A 6,986-nucleotide genomic window follows, 5' to 3' on the forward strand; every position below is an offset into this window, starting at 1 on the left:
CACATGTACCAACAAAAACCCCCGACCACATATAAATAAAGAAAGAAGAGGTGCCAGCATCAGCTAGGGTGCCTCTGCAGGTTTGCTGACCCCTTGGCACTTGCTGTTGGGTAATGATACCAAGCCCGAGACAAAAGCCAAAGAAGGCTTTGAATGTGAGTTCAGGACGTAAATTAAATGTGTCCTGTCTCACATTCTCCTCTTCCTGCAACCTTCCAGGAGAGTCTTATCTGGGTGTCTCAGTAACACAAATCAGCCATCATGGCCTGGGGAGATCTGAAGTCATAAACAACTAATGCAAGGATCCAAAACTCTTAGTTGCAGTGGTACCTCGGGTTAAGTACTTCATTTGTTCTGGAGGTCCGTTCTTAACCTGAAACTGTGCTTAACCTGAAGCACCACTTTAGCTAATGGGGCCTCCAGCTGCCGCCACGCCACTGCCGTGCAATTTCTGTTCTTATCCTGAAGCAAAGTTCTTAACCGGAGGTACTATTTCTGGGTTAGTGGAGTCTGTAACCTGAAGCGTATGTAACTCAAGATACCACTGTACACGCATAATTTTATTTGTATGCCGCCTTTCCACAAGTCAAACCATGCTCAAGGCGGCTTACCAACACGATAATGACACATAAGTGCAACATAAACAATAAAAAAACACACAAGCAAACGGAACAATTTCCACATAAATCACAAGAAGATGTAAAATAAAGATTTAAAATAGTTTACCTTGGACACCACTGTAAACAGCTAAAACCGTTAGAGGGGTTTCAATAACGCTTGCAATTTAACGAGAACTATGGACACAATGGAGATGTAAAATTTTGGATTATTATAAAAGGTGCAGTAGAAAAGGGACCTACGGGGGGGGGGGGGAGTCCAGAGATTCATTGGAATATTGTATTTTTGGATGTGTTGTGGTATGATTGTAAATTTGAATATATAAAACCAAATACAGTGGTACCTCAGGTTAAGTACTTAATTCATTCCGGAGGTCCATACTTAACCTGAAACTGTTCTTAACCTGAAGCACCACTTTAGCTAATGGGGCCTCCTGCTGCTGCCATGCTGCCGGAGCCCGGTTTCTGTTCTCATCCTGAAACAAAGTTCTTAACCTGAAGCACTATTTCTGGGTTAGCAGAGTCTGTAACCTGAAGCGTATGTAACCTGAAGCGTATGTAACCTGAGGTACCACTGTAATTATTGGGGGGGAGATTTTTAAAAAACCAACGGCAGCAACAGCAGCACTCCCTCCCCCCCAAAAAACCCTGAGCACAACACCCTTCATGTGCGCTAATAATAAAAGCTAATCCCACTTTCCTGGCGCTGCTGATGGTTTTGATGTTAGTGGTACCACCACTCTAATTTGTCTTGGGACAGATTATGAGGTCGGCATGATGTGATGCGGACACAGAAACAGATTAATCATTCCTGAAACAAAAGCTCTGAGGAGGAACGCAGACACTCAGTGGTGGACATTTCTGAGATCACTCATTCTCGGAGAGGTCTATCTGCCATTCCCTGCAGCTCTAGTCTGCCTGCCGCTGCCGCCAGCCGCCAGCCAGGCCCCCTCCCATCTGAGAACTCTGCCAGCTACTTACGGGAAAGCCGGGCAAATGAATATATCTGCTGAGGGACTTGAAATGTGCCCAAAGGACAGCTAAAGGGGAGGGAGAGGCAGCGAGCGAGCGAGCTAGAAGCAGAGCAACGGCCGTGAAATGGCAACTATATTGGATTTTCAGCCTTAATTGATCCGTCACAGCCACACCAGCCTGGGGGAAAGGGTTTTGCTAAAGGAAGGGTGCTGAATCAAATGGAATCCTCATTTTTATTTTTATTTTAAATTGTTGCTTGTTGGAGAAACAGGAAAGGACATGCTTGCATGTGCCAGCAATAATAATAAAATCATTGTTGGGGGGCAGTGTTAGAAACTGGGATAGTAAAGCTAGGAGCCAAATGGCTCCTGGGACCTGGGTTGTGGGTGCCAAAACAGAATGTCTAGCTGCCATTGGGGGGGTGTTGGCAACACTTTCTATTTATTATTTTGATAAGCATGAACTACGTAATACACGATTCACGTAAGTGACACAATGCTAATATCACATTTTTAACAGAAATTGTTAATACGTGTTTAATTTGGTGTTAGTGATAAAAATATTGGTACCGTACTTCAGTTTTCGAAACACTCATTATTGTTAAACTCCTTAACGTATTGTCTGTCCTTAACATACACTTTGAGGCTTAAAAGCAAAGATATTTCAGTAATCCTTGAGTGTCAGAGCACAAAATGGCACCCACACTTTGGGAGGTGCTCGCAAATGGAGAATCTTTAGGTGCAAAATGCATCCGGCACCCTGCTAATTTCAAACCCTGTTGAAGGGGCAAGTTGTGCCTCACATATTAAGCTGGGGGGGGGGTAATAGCAGTAAATAGAATCTATCAGGGAGGTTCTCAGTTTGTGAGCTCAGCTGCCACATCTGAGTGGTGAGTTTTATTCTAAGCACCCCGAAGACAATTACGAGCGTCCTGCAATTCCAGACCCTCCAAGTGTCCCTGTTTTCCAGAGATGTTCCTAATTTAGAGAAGCCATCCGCGTTTCTGATATGATCCTAGAATGTCCTGCTTTTCCATGTTGTTGTTTAGTCGTTTAGTCGTGTCCGACTCTTCGTGACCCCATGGACCAGAGCACATCAGGCACTCCTGTCTTCCACTGCCTCCCGCAGATTGGTCAAACTCATGCTGGTAGCTTCGAGAACACTATCCAACCATCTTGCCCTCTGTCGTCCCCTTCTCCTTGTGCCCTCCATCTTTCCCAACATCAGGGTCTTTTCCAGGGAGTCTTCTCTTCTCACAAGGTGGCCAAAGTATTGGAGCCTCAGCTTCATGAACTCATGCTGGTAGCTTCAGGAACACTGTCCAACCATCTCATCCTCTGTCATCCCCTTCTCCTTGTGCCCTCAATCTTTCCCAACATCAGGGTCTTTTCCAGGGAGTCTTCTCTTATCATGAGGTGGCCAAAGTACTGGAGCCTCAGCTTCAGGATCTGTCCTTCCAGTGAGCACTCAGGGCTGATTTCCTTAAGAATGGAGAGGTTTGATTTTCTTGCAGTCCATGGGACTCTCAAGAGTTTCCTCCAGAACCATAATTCAAAAGCATCAATTCTTTGGCTTTTCCTTAGGATGTCCCTATTTTCATTGGAGAAATGTCAGAGCGTATGGGGTTATTTGACCCCCAAACCCTCTGAAGGCAATCCTGTATAGGGAAGTTTTCTTAATGTTTAGTGTTTTATTATGTTTCATATATAAAATATCTCAGAAGCCCCGCCCAGAGTGGCTGGGGCAACCCAGTAAGATGTGTGGGGTATAAATAGTAAAATAATCATTATGAAATGGGACGCAGTGGCGTAGCGTGGGCGGTGCAGGGGGGGCCGGCCGCACCGGGCGCAACATCTGGGGGTTAGGGTTAGGGGGCGCAAATCCACGGGTTAGGGAGCACAAATCCACGGGTTAGGGGGCGCAAATTACTTGCCTTGCCCCGGGTGCTGACAACCCATGCTACGCCACTGATGGGACGTCCCTGTTTTCATTGGAGAAATGTTGGAGGATATGGAGTTATCCAACCCGCCCCCCCACCAGCCGTCTGAAGGCAATCTTGCACAGTGAATTTTTTTTTTAAAAAGTTTAGTGTTTTATTATTTTTCTTATATATCTTGGAAGCCGCCCAAAGTGGCTGGGGCAACCCGGTCAGATGTGTGGCGTATAAATCGTAAAAATTATCATTAGGGTATGCAATTCTGTTGTGCCCTGCGTCCAGGCGCTGCGTCTGGCGCCCCTCCCAGAGCCACTCATCTCGCCAGATCGATGCCTACTGGGGGCGGGGGGGGAAGCCTCCCCACAGCCCCTCCTTAGTGTTAGCAGAGGGCACTTCGTGGGAGCCAAGCATTAGCTTTAGTAAGAGGCTGGCTGGGACGTCCTCCCTTGTTAAAACCCCGCAGAAAGATTATCGTGTCTCGCGAAAGCGCTAAGCGAAAGCTGCAATGCGGGGAGAGCGCTGCTTCCCACCCCGAACGCCTCTTCTGCGCCTAGGCGAGCGCTAGAGGGCGCTGTTGTCGAGCCAGCCGTGTCTATGGCGGGCGGCCAACGTCGCGGACCTCGACGGCTAAAGGAGCATCTCTGAATTGGGAAAGAAACCGTGAGCTTCCGCCTGCTGCAAAGGGAGAATAATATCATGGGAACCTTGCAAAGTGGGTAGGCGACGCTTTCAGAAAAGCAGCCATCTGCCCCACACTCTGTGGCCAAAAGGGGCAGGCTCTCCAACATTTCTCCAGTGAAAATAGGGACGTCCCATTCCATAATGATGATTTTGCTTTTATATATAGAGAGAGAGGGGGGGAGGGAGAGAGGGTATGAGATTTCTTAATTTACAAAAATACATGCATTGTCTCTTTTTTCAAGTTGCGTTTTTTTACAGATCAGTTTCATTTGTGGTGCGTTACAATGTTAGGTTAGGAAGAAAAGAGTGGGAGGGGGATAATTTTACTATTTATACCCCAAACATCTTACTGGATTGCGTCAGCCACTCCGAGTGGCTTCCAACATATATATAAAAAAAGGAAAAATTAAACATTCTTTTAAAAAAACCTTCCCTATACAGGATCGCCTTCAGATGACTCCAGGGTTGGATAACTCCATACCCTCCAACATTTCTCCAATGAGACATCTTAAGGAAAAGTGGGACATTTTGGGATCAAATATCAGAAACCAGGATGGCTTCTGTAAATTTGGGACTGTCCCTGGAAAATAGGACACGTGGAGGGTCTGCTATTGTCGTGGTTTTCCAAACAGCTTATGGAGAAATCTAATGGTCTTGACTTTCCCATTCAGCTTCCTTTTTCGCTAAACCCCTCATTTTTGCCTAGCCAAATGTGACTGCTATACTTCCTTGGCAATTGTCCCCTTATGTATGCATTGAGTTGAACAACATGTTCATCTAACACCAGGTCCTGGGCACCACTTATAGCCCAAAATTGCTTCCCCTCTGGTTGGATCCTAGGGCAGAGTCATTTAGGGTAGAAATTTTACTTCTGTGCATGCCTGAAACACACATCTTTCCAGTCTCATTCCCTCCCAACATTTCTCCCACGAAAATAGGGATGTCCTATTTGATGATGATGATGGGCAGGCCAGGTTGTCCTCTTATATACCTTGAGTCTGTACTCTGAATAGTGACACCAGGGACCCAGAAGGTCCAGCCCTGCACAGTCTCATCAGGGCTGACCTTAAGGCAATTGGAGCAATTTGGGCCCTGCGGGCTGCTCCTAAGGGGCCCCCTGCACTGTCCTGGGTGCATTATTATTTATATCTGTAAAATTTTGCAGGCTTTGGCTGTGAACTGGGGCCCAACCAAAAAATAATTCAAGTAGCGCCCCACTGCTTCAAATTGGGCCCCACTGAATAGCCCTGAGTCTAATACAGTGGTACCTCGGATTAAGTACTTAATTCGTTCCGGAGGTCCGTTCTTAACCTGAAACTGTTCTTAACCTGAAGCACCACTTTAGCTAATGGGACCTCTTGCTGCCGCCATGCCGCCGGAGCACGATTTCTGTTCTCATCCTGCAGCAAAGTTCTTAACCTGAAGCACTATTTCTGGGTTAGCGGAGTCTGTAACCTGAAGCGTATGTAACCTGAGGTACCACTGTAGTTGCTGGGCCTGAGTCGCCCTGCCCTTGCATTAAGTCTTGGGTTTACAGTTTTGGGAGAGGGGAGACTGCAGCACTGGGGAGCGGGAGGGCTGGCAAGGCCCCCTAGACTTAGAGGCCCAAGTTCCCCTGCCCTCGCATGAAGTCTTGGGTTTGCAGTTTTGGGAGAGGGGAGACTGCCCGTTGGGGAGCGGGAGGGCTGGCGAGGCCGCCTAGATTTACAGGCCCTAGGCTTTAGAGATGGTTGGATAGTGTTCTCGAAGCTACCAGCATGCGTTTGACCGAACTGCGGGAGGCAGTGGAAGTCAGAAGTGCCTGGCGTGCTCTGGTTCATGGGGTCACGAAGAGTCGGACATGACTGAATGACTAAACAACAACAACAAGGCTTTAGCCTACTTAGCTATACATAAATCTGGCACTGGTCGTGGGGGCACTATGGAGAGTCCCTTGCCTGGAGCCAACACCGTGCTGTATAAATTGTGGGATGTAACATAAGCAGTCAAGTACAACACTTCCTGTTTGCCCTGTTGATGGAGAAATCTGAGGGCTCCCTTGGACAAAAAAAACAAGGACACCAGCCAGGAATACCAGAGCAAAACAGCAGCCAGTAGGCTTGGTCTTTATTGAAGACTGTCGCGACAGGACTCCCACCTGCCACCAGGTGAAACAAAATGGTAGCCTAGAACAAAAGAAGACCCCAACTTTTATTAGTTACTAATCCCCCAAGCTACACCCCTAGAACTACTTCACAACTACGTCATGACTACATCATTGACACATCACAAAAAGGAGGGGTTGAGGGAGGAGTTGTGGCGGTAACCTGAGTATCTTGGCACTTGGCTGGTTCCTCCTTTTCCCCTCCCCATGAGTACATTCCAGAGGACAAGGGGGAGTTGGCAGTTTCCTGCCCCCCAGAGGGAAGATCTGATCATTGTCCTTTGTTCCAGTCCGTGTTGAATCCACTCCCATATGCAAGTCCTTTGTGACTTTGATGGTCTTCTGTCTGGGACCATCAAGGTTGTCATGCCAACTGGGTAGGGCTCCTGAGTACGTGTTGGTACGCTTAAGGGATTATGGCCATCCTGTATCAAACCATCCGCCTTTGACAGGCCTTCCTTCATGGAGCAAAATAAAAGTGGACCGGTGTAAATCCGATGTACAGTTGATTTACTATGAATTTATAACGTCACGTATGTCATGTGTGAGTGTGTGTGTCGTGTTTATACAAACTGAATGTTTGGGGGGGTTCCTGCAACAGCCCAGAGTGGACACGTGGGGGGGGTGTTACTCT

The sequence above is a fragment of the Podarcis melisellensis genome (genome assembly GCF_964234715.1).
Source record: "Podarcis melisellensis genome assembly, chromosome: 2".
In the NCBI taxonomy this organism is placed as follows: Eukaryota; Metazoa; Chordata; class Lepidosauria; order Squamata; family Lacertidae; genus Podarcis; species Podarcis melisellensis.